Raw genomic sequence first — 17855 nt, 5'->3', positions numbered from 1 at the left:
CAAAACGATAAATTGGGCTAGCTGTACTTACGAGCATCTGTGAAGGATCGTCTTACTGATGATTGGTTATATCCGATGGACATAGAAATATATCTATGATAAGAAGAGTTTAGCTGTCGGTCTTTAGTGGAATGTCTGGCAGTTAACGGATGGTGGATATCGTGGCTAAAGAGTTTAGTCAGTTATTCACGTACCGTTGGAGCTTCAAGCCATAGGTTCATAAGGTCCCCTTGGTAGCTTGGATACAAGTTGAGAATCAGTTTTTGGGTCAGTTTGAAATGTTCAAATTGACAAGAGGGAGTTCGATTATATATAATTGAACTAGTTAATTATATATGATATAATTGACTTTTTGTATGAGATACACAAATTTGGAGGAAATTGGATATAAATATGATTTATATCTAGTGGAGGAATAATACTATGATTAATATATGATATTAATCCATAGGTTATGAATATAATGTGATTATATTTATTATTTATTAATTGGACAGTTATAGGATAATTGGTCGGTGTCTCTTCTATTTCCATAACTGATGAGTAAGATGAAGAAGCATTTTGAGACGCTTAAATAGCTCACGGTGTGTTAAGTATTTGATCACATAGTGTTTTGAGAGGGTCATCACTTAATAAATCAAAGCATATACGATAGTGCTACTTACTGAACGATAGCATACACTCGCACACGCTACTTACTGAATGATCGCTTATCTTTTACTAAACAATTGTTTAGTGTCCAAGCTTTACTAAACGATCGTATAGACGATCGCTTAGTTTTTCCTACACGATTTTATACTTCACCTAAACAATCAAGCATTTTGTCTATATGATAGATGAGTCTTTCTCCCACTTGCTTGATCGTTGTATACGATCTCTTTTCCTCCTCCCCTCTACCAAATCTGAACAGAGCCCACTCTTTGGATTCTCACTCCAAGAATACTGAGGGTTTCAAGTGGTGGTGTCGTCCCTTTTTTTAATCTGTTCGTGTGGAGACTGTTCGTGGTAGACGATTGGGTGTTGCTGTACGATAGCTTGCCGTTCCAGCGAAAGTAAGATTTGCTGCGAAGAGAGTCTTCAACTAGTAAATTTACTTGTTCTTCTATTTCTTTATCTCTAAGCATGCCGATAATTTAGTAGTTTGAATGCATATCTGCATGTGTGAATGTATATGTGGAAATTCTGTCACGATGAATTGGAAAGATTTGCTTCCGCTTAGAGGTACTCTTGTATAAGAGTTCCTTCAATTAATGCATGTAAACATATACTATAACACTTATAATATATGATGCATGAGCATACTATAAAAATTAAATCCTGCAACTATATACATTATAACATTTATAATGTAAATAATGATTCATGAATAATGCATAACCTATGGTGGGATTTTCACTATATGACATACATTATGGCATATATAATATTAAAATAAATCATACATCAATGCATATTTCAAAAAATAACTATTGGATCGAGATTGGACTCTTAAACAATTAATTAAATTAATATAAAATTTATATTAATTTAATTCATCAAAATATCTATCTATTACAAAAGTATTGGTCAATCAGTTCAAAACATGCGAACCGGGTCTTGAACCACACGAACTGGACCGCCCAGCACCCAAATCGGCTAAGAATCGCTCGAGCCAAACGAACTGGACAGGAACCAGCCGAGCCATGAACTCATACAGTTAATATGAGATTTTCCACATGAAACATAGCCAACTTGTATAGAATCTTAACTGGTAGTCTATAAAATCAAGTTGAATTAAAGATAAGCGATAATCCTTTACTAATCTATAAATCAACAAGCATTAAGATTAAGGGCAATGCTAAGCCAAACAATAGATTTCCATTACCTAATCACTTATTTGAGCGAGAATTATTTAGATTTTAAAGTAATGTTTATTAAATGGAATCCCAATTTAACATCACAAACTTTGTCAATCCTTACTTCTAGGTGATTACTACCTAAGATTACACATTAGGGCCAATCAAAGCAATCAATCATGCAAACATAGCCAATTTGTAAGATTATCCCATGCAAGACAGATTGTATAATCAATTCAAGATAAGTTCTCATAAAAAACAAAGTAATCTCAATAGAATTAAAAACCGAGTCTCGAGAACAAAACAAAATGGAAATAAACTACGAAACCCAAGCTAAATACCTACCCTTTAGCCACAAATCATCTTCTAAATTTAATCCTCAAGTTCTATGGTGCTAAAAAGGGCAAGAAAAAAACCAATAATCAAGTCAGAGGAGAGGGAAAAATTGAGTAAAAATAGAATGATGGTTGTATGCTTCGGTGTGTGTGACCTAAGCTCGGCCTGACGATGTATTTATAGCGGTTGTCGCAGCATTGCAACATTGCCCTGTGTCTGGACGTCCGCCTTTATGTTTGTAACGTTGCAACGTTGCCCTGTTCTTCATGGAATGGTTGGCTACTATCTTTCAACGTCGCACAACACTTAATTCGAGCATGGCAACACTTCGACTGGGCAAAATAAGCAATTTTTGGCCTACTTTCTTCATTTGTGCAATTTAGCTCTTATCTTTGCCATTTTAACGTCTTTTTATCCTGAAGGCTTCAATCAACCTCTTATAAACTCGCATCCTACAAAACCATCAATTTAAACACATTAAATAGCTTAAAGATCCCGAATTAAACGGAGGAAGATAGCACATTTTTTGTGCTATCAAGAATGCACTGTACAATTACGATCTTCTTCAAAACTCCTCCGATTTTGACACAGTCTTCTCTAGAATTCGATTGGAATTGTCACGAACGACTCAATAAACTTTAAATACATACTCTATAACATGAATTATGTCCAAAACATGGGCCCTTACAAATCAAATTTGTAAAATTAAAAGCTATAATGACTACATCCAATCCTGAAATTATCTAATATTGTAAACAATCATTCCACACATTCATAATATATAGGCTAAAATCCCACCAAGAAACTATAAAACTCATTTTGAAAAATTAGAAAAATTTGGACAAAAAATCTGGTTTTGATACCAATTGAAGAAACTGGTTCAGGTTCGTGAGTAGAAGCGGGGATCGGACCCAAATCCCAATTTTTACAAAACATTATAAATTTACAGAATCATACAGAATTATAATGCATCAAAATAAAAATTTTTACAACATGCTCTTTATGAATAAAAGAGAAAAGGGATAAACAGATTAAGAATACTAACCCTTGAAGATCCTATTTTTATGTATGATTCTTTTTCTCGAAAAGGTCACGAACTCGAAACCCTAATTTCGACACCACCTTGAAAGCTTCCACTGTATTCTCTAAGATGAGAATCCAAGGAATTGTGAGTTCTTAATATCTTGGAAGAGAATGATAGAGTTTTATTTTGAGAGGAAGGAGAGTGAGAGCTTGAGAACTTTTCTCATAGAAATTCTTGCAGAGATTGTTCTCTGTCAAACTCAAATGGGGAAGAAAATGATGGTAACCATCTGCACTCTCCCACTTTCACGTAGTAAAGAGAAAAAAAAAGGGGAGGGAGTTCCAACTCCTTCCCAAAATAATTTTTCAAAATTTAAAATAAATAAAAGACAAATTATTTTAATAAAACATTTTTTTTATATATTTATATGATAACCACTTTATCAAATAATGTATATTAAACTATATGTTATATCAAATATCACATACATCCTATAGTTTAGTATTGTATCAAATACAATATAACCTATAATCTTCATTCTCTCATTAATGCACGATATTTAATATAAATCCTATTTATACTAAATTTAATTATATTAATGCAATTCATATAATTAATATTTGAATCATATTCAAATATTTCCTCTCAAATAAACGTATATTATAATATATCAAATACATTATAGCAATTATATCATATATAATCAAATTAAATTAATTATATCACATATAATTAATTCCCTCAATTAATTTGAACAATTCAAATTAATCCAAAATTGATTTTCATTTAATCCCTATTGAGCTATAGAGGGGACCTTATGCACCTGTAGCTTGAAGCTCTAATGGTACTTGAATATTTAATTAAACTCTTTTAGTTATATTATTCAACATCTATAAACTGTTGGTCCCCAACAATCCTACCTGAGGGAATGACAATATTGGTGCAAAAAATTTAGCAACCTTATCCATTTTTAGAATTTACCCTGATATTGATTCCACGCACAATGTCTTCCTAAAGGAGGCCACGCCTGGGGCGACACGAGGTCGAGCATGAAGCCTCACATTGTCCACCAATTAAGGAGACCGTAGGATATGTTGATACACGTCCTTCTCCTACTTACTATAAATACGTTCTCCATTTATCTTAATATTGATCCATACATACCTTCCAAAGGAGACGTTCCCATGGTGCCAAGAGGCCGAGCAATAATCATGATAGTGTGAGAGAAAAATGACATAGCATATATTTCTTTTTCTCCCACTAAGTATTTTAAATTGAGGGTTCGTTACTTAGGTAAATTAAGCTGAAACAATTTGTCTAAGTTTTGTTAAATTTGCCTAATATAAATCTTATATTGGTTAGTTTAAAGATATATGATTATTAATTATTAAATACTTTAATTAAATTCTAATAATCTATTACATGCTTATAAAATATTTGACTAATGCACCTTTCAAGTCGGTTTCCCAAGTAAGGGTGTTCCATTCCGTCAATATAAATACTCCAATCCTAGACAGAACATTCCTTAGACAAAGGTCCTTTATAGGAGAATGTTTTATAGATCTAATCTTTTATTTTTCTCATTTTAATCCTATTAAAAGAATAAAATATTTGGAGATTAATTAAAACAAATTTTAAACCATTTAAGACCAAATTAATTAACCTTATCCTAATCGCATGAGATTAGCATGCTACCAAAACATATGCATCTCGTGGTATTATAAATTGAATATAATAATTATAAACAAATTAAAAAAATATCTCATGTATATCACATTTATTAGCATACATAATATAACTCCTATACTAATGTTAATGAATAACTATATAGTAAGATATGCTTTTAATCAAACATTAAAACATATAATATAACACTTATATTATAATCATGCAAATTATATTGTATAATCATGCATGTACATACTTTATGAATTAACCTAAACTTTAAATATAATTATTATATTTAAATATGATGCATGCTCATGTCTTTTCATTAATTAATATAACTCTAATATTAATACTAACTAAAATAATAAGTATGCTAGCATATAATATAACACCGATATTAAAAAAATGTATGACATGCTTATTGAGACATGCAACATATAAAGTTTAATCATACATCAAAAGTAAAATTCAATAAATAGCAAAATTCGTCCGAATTTTGACACCCTAAGTAAAAGTACAAAAAAGTTTGAAATTACATGAAAAACTACACAAAAATCGCTTGGGAGCTGATAACTTATAGAAATACAAGTTATTTTGGCTCTTAAGTTGGAACAACTAAGGTTTTTAATGATAAATTCTCCTCATTTTTAGAAGAAACGCATGGAATTACTCAAACATTAGCAAACTCATGCAAAAGAATGTTTATTACCAAAATATTGCGGCACTAATGCATTATATTGCATGATTACGAAGTGTCACAAGCAAAGTTCCACATGGGCCATGCGTCGGAGGGATTCAACGCAAGGAAGATTCACTGATTCAGGCTGTTTGTGTCAAATCACCACTTGCAAGCATGGGCACTTGCAGCAGGCGGCGTCTAAAAAGCTTCTGAGTGTCAGGCGGCTGACCAGGGCATGGACTTTAATGCTGTCCATCATCAAGCTGGAGATGACCAACGCCTATAAATAGAAGAAATCCCTCCAGAGTTTGAAGTTCAGAAAAATTTCAAGTTCTTACTCTCAATATTAGCTTAGTCGTAGTTTTAGTTCTTTAGAGTTGTGCTGTGGTGCCAAGAAGAGCAGAAGGGAAGAGAACCACAACCACCGCCGATCAAGGAGTGGAGGAAGCCGAGCTTGAGAGAGACACTTCGTCCAATTCTTATACAAGTGATTGTACACAACTATAATTGAGCCAAATAGATACAAGAGATTGTACTCTGCGGCTTGACTCATTTCCTTTCATTTCATTTATCGCTTTCATCATTTCATCTGATTAAGTGTTGCTTTTGTAAAGACAATCTGCTTCTTTATAAATTCATATATTTGATCCATCGCACTTTGCTATTGTTTATTTCTTGTTTATGTTGGATGCATCAATACTTCATGCAAAATTTTATTTCAAACGCTTAAGCCAACTTGATTAATTGGTAAGAGCATCTTTAATTTAGACAATTCGAGAAAATAAATAAGCCAACATCAAGTTAGAATGCGTAGTACATCTAGAGATAGATTTACTTGTGTTTTATTGCATTCTGTGTTTGACACATGCATCCTAGAGATAGGTTTTGTATGTTATTCACATTGAGAAGTGTTGAATAAGAGTCTAACGCATAAATAAAGATAAGCAAGCCATCTCATTCACATCACATTCTAGTTCGTGTGCATTCAACTTAGATCAATGCATACCACTTGCATTAAAATCCATTTTCATAGGACCCATCATTCTCTACTCAACCCTTTTATATCTACTTGCACACACACAATACCTTAGTGTAAATAACACATTTCTCCATACATTTTGGAAATCCCTACAACAGCTACAACGCAAGATCTGCGTTAGCTTAATCTGAATTCTTGAGTTCGACCCTATACTTACCAGGAACCTAAATTGGATTTATACTTGGGTCTGATTTAGGAAAACTTGAACGTCAATAGAGGAGTGTCGTGCGTTCTATTGCACATCTCTAATGCATCACTGCGTTAAGAATACATCGTATGCTCAATGCAACCATGCACTATAGAGATATAGTCATGCGGCTGACCACCGAGAGGTATGATGCGTTAGTGCAACAAGCTGGGATTACTTGGGTGATTTAAGATAGTAAACATCACTATGCGTTATTGGTTGTTGTGTTTCTACCTATTCTCATTGTAAACCTCCTAGTGCTCAATCTGTTTAGCTAGGAGTATGAGCAGTGTATAAGTCATTTAAACTTTCTTCACTTTATTTTTTTATTCCTCGCCCTAAACGCATCACTTCAAAAATATTATTGAGTGAAAAGTTCCCGTGACAACACTCCAATTTCTCCAGGGACGTCTTCTACTCTATCTTTTACATTGCTTTCTTAGTTTAGTATATTATTTTTATTTATTGTTATTTTGGATATGCGGCTGCTTCCTTGGTTGTGGTGCGTTTGCTCTTTGTAGGTGCGATAATAACTCTTCTCGGTACACAGTTACAACAGAAGAATCCTCCACATCCTTCAACACATGGCTTCAATCGCATGAACTCCAACGCATTGTCGCATGCATTCTTCTACTTAAGGTTCTTTTCTTGTTATCTTTTATGCATTATCCTTTTAAAATTCTCCTTGTTTGACTGCGGTTCTTTGCGATGCATCTATAAGGGTACAAATAATTCACCGCATCCCCTAATTAGTATCGCAAGGCACCTCTTACTTTTAATAGCCTCTTCAAATTGTGAAAGTCTATAGTTTTATTATGTGCAAACCTTTGCTCAAGCATTTGTTATCATATTCCTGTTGAGTTTGCTTTTAGCTTGCAGTGAGAATGCTGCCACCCTCTAAGTTTGGGGGGTGACAGCAGTCTCGGAGAATTGCGTTCATAACATTGCGGTCATTTCCTTTAAAAAAAAAAAGAAAGAGAGAGAACTTTTGAAAATAACAACTCCACTGCCAACGCAATGTGGAAACCCATGTTGACAAGAGTTGAGTTGTGAAAGGCACTTACCCGTAGTTGGATGTCCGCATGACACCCATGGGGGCAGGCCAAAACGAAGATAAGTCGCCAGGATCAACGCATAAGCGCAATTTCTCTGTCTGGCGCAAGCCAACTTATGCAAGACATGAGTTGAGTTGAACATGGAACGAAACCGAAGTTGGATGCCCGCATGACACACGTGGGGGTAAGCCAAAACGAAGAGCGTAATCAGGTTCAACGCCGCATTCGAATAAGTAAACGCATAAGCTTGAATTATTTTGAACGAACGCATTCTCATGAGCTCAACGCAAAGTTGCGGAGAATGAATAAAAAGTTTTTGTGCAAAGGCTTATCAAATTTAACTTAGAAAAGATCTCTTTGGAGAAACAACCAAAGTAGAGGAGAGCACTGCGTCCGTAGTTAGAGGCACGAGTAAATTATATTCTGAGAAGATGGTCATCACAAAGAGACGTCGGAAGGTGAATTAAGAATTTCTTAAGTATAACGCATGCTTGAGGACAAACATGATTCTATGTTTGGCGGGGTGATAACTGGCAAAAATACCAGTTTTTATAAGCCTTTTATTTAGAATCATGAGGGCTAAGAAGTATAAAATGAGGTGATAATATTTAGAATTTACGAAAAATTGAGTTTTGCGTCAATTAGCACCTAAATCCTCACTGACCCTAATATTATGCGTTACTCCATGCAAAAATGTCTATTTTTGTAACTATCGCAGGAATCAAATGCATGCATTTAAAATAAGCCATCGCAGACAAACGCATGCGCTGAAGCCAGACGATCATAAAGACAAACGCATGAGCTAAGCGATCGCAGGCGGTAATAACATGCGTCCAACACATGGAAGTTGTGATAATCGCATGCGTCCAACGCATGGGAATTGCGGTGACCAAATGGAGATTGTGGCCACGAAGTGATAGCCATAATAGAAGATCGCAAGATGGGTAGAACGCGTTGATGACTTCAACTAAATTAAGCTCGGACGCATACCTTGGGAATATCAACAAGATAAGGCGATGTGAAATGCCCATAGCGCGACAAAAGTAGCAGTGAGCCATACCGTCATCATGATAGCTGTCGGCGTCCAAACTCTATAAATAGCCCTTGGGACCTTCATTTTACACCATCCGAGCTTCTGCCTCAAGGCAGAAGTTTGTGATCACAGATGAGAGCTTGAACGAGATTTTCAATGAGAGTTCTTCACCTCCATAGACCAGACCGAGTGACGACCGGAGCCTTCGCCGAAGATAGAGCTCGAGAGAGACATTCCACCATTCGACCATGGCACCACCGGCAGCCTTGACGCAGAGTTCTTCATCTCCCTTCTAATCTCTGTATTGTATTACATTTTAGCTTGAGATATTAAGATATTTTGTGATCAATGCAAATCTTAACTCCTTTATTATCGTCTTCTTCATCATCTTCATCTTTATCATAGTTTTTCTTCAGCGTTTATTTATCAAAGTCAATCGAATGCTAGCCTAGAGATAGGACACATGAAGCAACCCATCGAGAGGTGTGCATTGTGCGAGTATAGTGAGTAAATCCTCTTTGCTTGGTAAAAGGCTGTAGCAACGCTTGTCTATGGGATGTTGCATTGCTTGTCTATAAGTTAAGTAGCCGCATCTAACTGCCTGAAAAGGTAAGAGATGGAACGCACTAAGCAAGGTTCGCATTGTTTCTAGAGATAAGCACAATCTTATGCTCAACGCAACCATGCACTATAGAGATATAGTCATGCGGCTAACCATCGAGAGGTGTGATGCGTTAGTGCAACGAGCTGGGATAACTCGGACGATTTAAGATCACTATGCATTATTGGTTGTTGTGTTTCTACCTATTCTTATTGTAAACCTCCTAGTGCTCAAGCTGTTTAGCTAGGAGCAGAAGTAGTGTATAAGTCATTTAAATTTTCTTTGCTTTATTTTTTTATTCCTCGCCCTAAACGCATCACTTCACAAATATTATTGAGTGACAAGTCCCCGTGTTTGACCTCGGATCACCCGAGAAACTTGCGTTTGTGTTATACTTGGCGCAAGCATAAGAAAACTTGTGATAGGAATACGTGGTCATTGCATGCTAAGATTAACGCATCATCATTCCGATGCATGACCTCAGACGCATGGGATCAAATGCATCAGTTATGTCTAACGCATGATTTCATGTTCAAACCCATCCGTCCTTAATAATTAAATAAAATAAAACAAAATCCATTCCTAAATTTATCCCAACACAATCTATTTACTTACCCCTGCTTCGGGGAAGGAGTGAATTTCATCTTGTGTAGCTGATTTCCCAAATCTAACGAATCTCCAAAGTGGTAGGTTTGAGTCGAAAATTTGGCCACTCGCATCCATGCAAATCAAAGGACTGCCCTCAAAGGCAGGAGTTCCCAACTCACTCAGTATTAAGGTCATACTACCTTGGTCATCCTAGTGAAGTGAAGTCTCTGTCATGAATGACGTTATATAACGAGACTATAACACTTCGTAGCCAATCTTATACAAACTCTTTTGTATAGGATCCCCCCGATCGCATGTCTCCACATTTTGGTTATCACTTAAGGCATGATCCACCTGTATGTCTCCACGTACATGCTTAAGTTACAACGAAAACCAGGGATCTTAGTTTATTAGTTTGCGGTAAAGCAATTAAAACATCCAATGTTTCATAGACAACAATGAAGAAAATATCATATATTATTACATCATAAGCGTTTGTTCAATACAGTATTTACAAACTACAGGACCTAACGAGAGTTTATGGCATCAACCCCAACAGTGGCGCCACATTGTTCAAGTCCCAGAATTAACCCTTAAGGGAGAAATTTATCTACTTACCTCGACGTCGGGGAGATAGTGAATTTTGTCTTGTGTAGTTGTGTTCCCAACCCCTCAATCAGACGAATACCCAAAATGGTAGACTTATTAAGTCGGCAACCTATAAATCAAAGGATCATCTTCATAGGCAAGAGTTCACAACTCACTCTTCAAGTCATGTCACCAATGGTCATCCTGGTGAAATGTAAGTCTCTATTATGAACGGCGTTATATAATGAGACTAGTCATTTCGTGGTCCGGTCTTATACAAACTTCTTTGTATAGAATGCCCCCGCTCACATGTCTCCACATGAATGATCAGGATGAGATCATTTGTAGCACTTTACAACAATTACAAATCTACAAAGTGCGTCGTATTCGTAGTATCACCACAATAAGCTATCCAGCCTTATCCATCTGCTACAGACCATTTAGGTTATTACTTAAACATGATCCACATGTATGTTTTTACATACATGTTTAAGCTACACATGATAACCTTGGATGTTAGTTTATTAGTTTGTGGATTTAATGATACTAAACGTCAAATAAAATTATCTCATATTTTATTAAATAAATAAAATTGTTGTACAATATAATTACAAACTACAGGACCCTACGAGATTCAGGGTATCAACCCCAACAAGAATGACCTAGAGCTCTCATATTTTAAAGGAACTTTCTTGAAGCTTTCTGATTGGGAATGGTGAGATTGTGTCCAAGGAGGGCTGAATTTCGTGGATGGATTGTGGATGCTTGAAAAGAGAAGCTTCTCATTTTTTTATTTATAGGTCAAATTGGTTGATGAATGACATAAAATCATATTTTGAACGTTCACCCAAAATGAATAACAAATTTGATTGAGAAAAATAGCAATCAGAATGACTAGGCACAAATTTGAAAAAATAGGTTTTCTGATGCAGTCATAGTGACTTCAGGTGATGTGGTCGCATTGAAGCAAAATCTACAAAACATTAAAATCAATGACAGAAGCTTATAAAATCAACCCAAAATAGTAAAAATACACTTTAGAATATTAGAGGGCCTATATTTAATCATTTTAGCAAATTTAAACCATTTAAGAGGAAATACCATGCATATAGGAACCACCTTTACTAAAGAAAAAGTCACGAAATAGTTGGTAAAAACATGCACTTTTTGACATCTAACCGTCATCACCAATAATAGCACGCCAAAACAAAGTACGGCCACCAAAAATGGATAGTTTCCACTAAATTGAATCTAGAGGCTATTGGAAGTATAACAATTAGGCTCAAAGTATTTACAAACATAGGATTATTTTAGAATTCCAAGCCAATTTTTGAAATATGTTTTTTAAAAAAAGTGTTTATGAAAATGAAAAAGCGTTGTAAAAAAGTTGTAAGAAAACAAGCATAACTTTTAAAAACTAAAAAGAGAGAACAAAATAGTTATCGACCAAACCTTGATGAATCAAATTGATTTTTTCAAAAAGTCATTGATGAAATTATAGGAATGAAAAATCCAATGAAAGACAAGAATTAGATTGATACCAATAGCTGTTCAAGTAGAGGAAATGGGTTAAAGAGATTCAAAAGACAATAATAAAATAAAATAAGGATAAGAAACTCCCGTGACATGCATAAGGCTTTTTCTTTAGAGTAGAACTAATCATAAATTATTAGGCTATGCCAAGGCCTTGGTAGGGACTGAAAACATGTGAAGCTAGCTGCAACCAAATGGGACCCTTTTCTATTTCTCTCTTGATTCGTAAGCTTGTAAATCCTTATTTGAAGATTCTAATTGGAATCTTCTATGAAATGGGTATTTAATTTTTAACTTAACTCAATATATGGATCTTAGAACTTATAGCTCCAATTCAAGGATAGATCTTAATGACTCAAAGATTTTCTCTATTGGACTCAAAGATTTGACTAAATTGTAAACCAAATGACTAGGGTGTTTTCTTTTTTCTTTTTTCTTTTTTTTTTTTTCTTTTTTTCTTTTTTTTTTTTTTTTTTAAAGGTGATAACAAAAGTGCTTCATTGATGATCAAGTAAGGTCCTTATTGATGACTTATTTCGTATTGTTAATTGCATGAGACGTTAGAAGTCGTTTGTTGTTTGTTTTGTGATTTTAGAACTGTTTAATTGAGCAAGTTTCTCTTAGTTTTCATTTTTTAGAAATTTTGCAAATTTTAAAATTTCAAATTTTGGACACATAGAAGTCTAGTTGTTTTTGTTTTAGCTTCTAAATTGTAAAAGATATAGATGGTATAATTCCTTTTACGTATAATATGGCTAAACTGAGATTGAAAATTACAGTTAAAACGTTATTTTGTTCCTATATTTTAAAGTTGGTTCAATTTTTTATCTTTGTACTAATGTTTAAATTTAGACCATATATGTACTTTTAATAAATCTTAAATTTACTCCCACAAATTTAATTTTAATCGAAATTTCACTAAACGATAATAATAATTTTTATGCAAAGAAATATCGATCCTATGTGAATATATTAACAAAATTTGGAGTGAAAATGCTAATAAAGAAAAAAAAATCAACAATAAATAAGTGGTAAGGACTAAATTTAATTTTTTTTTTTTTTTTTTTTTGAAGTATAAAGACTAAAATTGAGTAAACTTAGAAATATAGGGATCAAAATTTAATGGTATTTAAACCAAAAATTAGATATAAAATAATATTTGTGAATATTTTATTAAGAAAAAAAATTCAAATAAGACTTAGATTTTTCCCAGTAAAAAATGCGAGGTAACAAGAAATCAAACAAAAAGTACTCACAAAAAAGTCAAACAAAAAACAATTATTAAACAAGATGTTCTTTCCTTTGGAAGTGGAAAAAAATAAACTAGAAATTAAATTAACTATCTGATGGAAATTTTAAAAGTTAATGATTTGGAAAATGTAAATAAACTTCCTAGTCAAGAATATGTTTAAATTAGATAAATGTATCATTTGATTGATTGAATGAATTTAAGTTTGACATATCTTTTAACCAAATTTAGAATCAATCTCATTCCTAGCAAATGTCCCAAAGAAGTTTTAGGTTAGTATGATTGATCTGCCAGCCTAAAAGTCCAAATGGGCAATGGGGTTTATGGCTTTTATTTCAAGCATTTCAAATTATTGTCCCATTTACCCAATAGCTCAATACCCACTTCTTAAACACTATAAAAACCTTCCCAATCCCCACATTTCTTTATCCATTCTCAGCTCAAGAACCTCTTCAAAGTAGACAAAGGGATATAAAATCTCAAGGGTTTCAAACATGTCTTCTCCCAAAACCACAACCTCAATTGCTTTGTTCTTTTGCCTCAACCTTCTCTTCTTTTCCCTTGTCACTGCTTGTGGCTCATGTTCTCACCCCATAACAAGGCCAAGGCCAAGCCCCGGTTCCGGTGGTCAACCCGGTTATGGCGGAAGTCCTGGTTCCGGTGGTAGTCCAGGCTCCGGTGGCAGTCCTGGCTCTGGTGGAAGCCCCGGTTCTGGTGGAAGCCCCGGCTCCGGTGGCAGTCCTGGTTCTGGTGGTAGTCCGGGTTCAGGTGGCAATAATCCAGGCACTGGAGGAGGTACTTGCCCTAGAGATGCCGTCAAGATAGGTGTATGTGCTAGAGTGCTTAACCTAGTAAATGCAACTATTGGTACACCACCCGTTACTCCATGTTGCACATTAATTCAAGGGCTAGCGGACCTTGAAGCAGCTATTTGTCTTTGCACTGCAATCAGAGCAAGTATTCTAGGCCTCAACATAAACCTCCCCATTAATCTTAGCTTGTTGCTTAATGTTTGCAGCAGAAACACTCCTCGTGGATTCCAATGTCCCTAAAAAAGTCGTAATGTATGTGCTTGCATGTTGATTAATGTTCTTTACTGCTCTTATTATGCATGTCTTTGGTTTACATGTTTGGCAGCTATAAAAGTCTTAATGTATGTGCTTGCATGTTTTTTCCTTGTATTACTAGTGTTTGTCCCTGTGTGGTTTGAGTTTCTCTTCAATGAAAATTAATCAAATATATTATCCTCTTGAAAATATTCATTTGTGTAGGTTTATTTTTATGGGATCAAATAATCATATATTTCTTTTATCATTGGTATCAACCATATAGCATCTCTACTTTTTTGAAGGGAATTTAAAGTTTAAATTTAATCTCCATTATCAAATTTATCCTCTTTATGTGGACCCATCTTCCCGACTTAAGGTCCAACTACGAATCTTTTAACTGCAAGTGTGCGATATTGTAAAGAAAAAAAAATCACATTAATCAATCCAGGATTTATTCATTCTTTGGTGGTGTTTTCCTTTTTATTTATTTATATGAAAATAAATGTATACTTAATTAATAAGTTAAATGACTATCTAGAGAATAACTCAGCTCAAAACACTTTGAAGTTCACTATTCAAATTAGTTTGAGAACAATTGCTTAACTCATTCTCAAACAAAACACCTTATATTTTCATCATAATTAACTCGATATGCAACAATTGGTAGGATGACAAAGTTGGTGGATGAATGATAAAAAAACAAAACTATCATACATATCATATGAGAAATGGAAGCATCATACACTAAATGATCTCATTATTAAGAATCCGTTTGACAATCGTTCTTTTTTTTTTTTTGATTTGTTAAGAATTAAGTCTATATGATCTCAAAGTTGTTTAGAAACTACAACTCAATGAAATATTCCATTTTTCAAATAATAGTAATAATAATTAAGCTAATAACACTACTTTCACGCATGACATTCTTTGTGTTGTCATATATTTTCTAACATTGTTTTCAAAATCCATCTCGTGTTTTATAAAGTAAAAAAAAAAAACTGTTTTTAAGCACTTCTTCTCTTCTTCTTCCTTTTTAATTTGACTAATAGTTTGATCGAACAAAATTCATTGCCTAATACCGGACTAAATAAATTTACCATTTCTACCAAATTTCGTAGTAGTGATAGCATGAGTCGAACACAAGAAACCAAAGAATGTCTCATCATATGATTTACAGTCCAAGGTAACCGGGGGAGTTTGAAATTGGTTGGTTGTAAGAAAAAAAAACTAAATTCTATAAAATAAATGCAACAAAGTAAAAGTTGAGAAAATATATGAGGAAGACCTAGCTTGGGTTATTACTTCATTTCCCTATTCAGTAATTGATCATTGAATTCTCATTATGGGAATTATTTGCTTACACCTAACTAAATTAATTAGGAAAACTAATTAATCATCCTAATCAACTAACTAGTCAAATCGAATTGATGAAAAGTATACAAGTTAAAATTCGTCCTAATTGAATTAAGATCTAAGGAAACATTAGGTGGAATATTTAATTTTCAAGCACCTAATCAAATATTTGTTTGATTCAATCCTAGGTTGGTTAGAACAATATCTATCTTATTCGATTCACAAGCTAACTTAACCTATCGCTTCTTAAACATAAGATAAAATATCACGTATCAAACGTTAATCTAAAACAATAACTATGAAGTCCTCAATGGTTTGATAATATGATCATAATAGAATGAAATCATAATTGAATCTAACAAACACAGTTAAGTTCGGTTCGAACACTCACAAATACATGAAAATAGAGAAAAAAAAATCCTAAAATCCAAGCTGATTAAGAAACCTTAGCTCATAATCCTCAAGATAGACATCGAGCAATTGTTCGAGAACATCCAAGAATCAGAAAATCAGAAAAAAAAAATAGAGAGAAAACTTATAAAAATTGGTTGGGATCGAAGATTCAAACCCCAGGCGGCAAAACGTTCTATTTATAATCGTGCAGGTGCCGTGGCACTAGGGTGCAACGCCACAACACTACATTAGAGCGTCGCACTATTGTGTACTTTGCATGAAATTGAGGCATTCTGTCTTACAACATTGAGTATGGGGCCATAGGGTGTCGCAACGTCGTGCAAGCAGGGGCAAAACTTGTAGTTTTTGCGTTTTTTTTTCGATTGATGCAATTAAGCTCCATTTTGGCTCGTTTTATCTTCTTTTCGTCACTAACGCCTAGCTCTACCTCTTAAATGCTCGAAACCTATAAAATTACCAAATAAACACATAAAATCCAAGAACAATTTCAAATTAAGTGGAGCAAGATAGCACATTTTCGGTGCTATCGCAATTCAAATATTGTCTTAAGAAAGATGAAGACTATTGTAGAGAAATTGTAAGAGAATAAGTGCTATTTTCAAAAAACCAAAAATGAAATGATTATTCAATAGAATCAGATTATTATTTGTGGATTCTTGCTTTAGTTAGACACCCTTTTGCAAGATATATATGTTTTTTCCTTTTAGTTCAATCAATGGGACCATGGGAATTGTTCTATGAATAATGGACAATTATTTAGAACTGTTCATCCCGTGAGTATGAGTTGGTGATACAGAAATATTGCAAATTCACATGAAAGTAAATCAAAGGGAGTTGGTTGAAATTCGCATCCTCTTGTCTTATCTTTTGAAAATTTGTTGTATCAAAATTTAACCATTTGAAGAGGGGGTTAGGTGATCTTGCAAATGTAAGGGAGAAGAACTGGCAAAATCTTTGACAAGCCATAAAGTCAAAAGAGAAACTAGCTAGCACTGATTATATATAAATATATATAGTGATGAACATTATGTGAGAAGCATACAAAGAAGAAAATGTTAGAGAAAAGCGCTCAGTAAAATTACTTGTATGATATTTAAAATTAAAAATGAGAAGATTGGTTAAAATGCCATTTTTGTTCTTATATTTAGGAATTTGTTCAACTAGTTCTCTTGTACTTTTAAGTCTCTAATTTTAATCCTAGTACTTTCAATAAATGTTGAATTTAGTCTCTCAAAGTTTTTTTTTTTTTATTATTGAATTTGGTTAAATAATTATAATAATTTTTGGCAGTTACAAATAAAATAATTAAGCCTAAAATATTAGCAAACATAGCATAATGCAAAATAATCTTCAAATATGACAAAATTTAGATGATACAGATCTCAGAGTCAATCAGTGATAGATCTTATCGCTAATAAAAGTCTATATGCGATAGAGTATATCATTGATAGATTTTGCTATATTTCCAATTCTTTTAAAGTGTTGCTATACACTTAATTATTGATCCTAGAAGGCTTACCCATTACAATGACCCTAATAATTTCTCATGAATGAAAATACAATAAGTGAATTTGTGTCCAAAATTTAGAGTGAAAATACTAATAGAAAATAAAAAATAAAAATA

General features: G+C 33.7%; 1 pseudogene across 1 annotated transcript; it reads left to right on the top strand.

Moving 5' to 3' along the window:
• Positions 1–13649: 13649 nt before the first annotated feature.
• On the top strand, positions 13650–14673 carry LOC120090211 (14 kDa proline-rich protein DC2.15 pseudogene; annotated as a pseudogene). The gene has a single exon (XR_016524871.1). The product of XR_016524871.1 is annotated as a 14 kDa proline-rich protein DC2.15 pseudogene (transcript).
• Positions 14674–17855: the final 3182 nt, after the last annotated feature.

This window comes from Benincasa hispida, chromosome 11, assembly GCF_027475165.1.
Source record: "Benincasa hispida cultivar pf3 chromosome 11, pf3_genome.v1.1, whole genome shotgun sequence".
Classification (NCBI taxonomy): domain Eukaryota; kingdom Viridiplantae; phylum Streptophyta; class Magnoliopsida; order Cucurbitales; family Cucurbitaceae; genus Benincasa; species Benincasa hispida.
The sequence above is the reverse complement of the archived record's forward strand: the minus strand, read 5'-3'. Positions and strand labels throughout refer to the sequence as shown.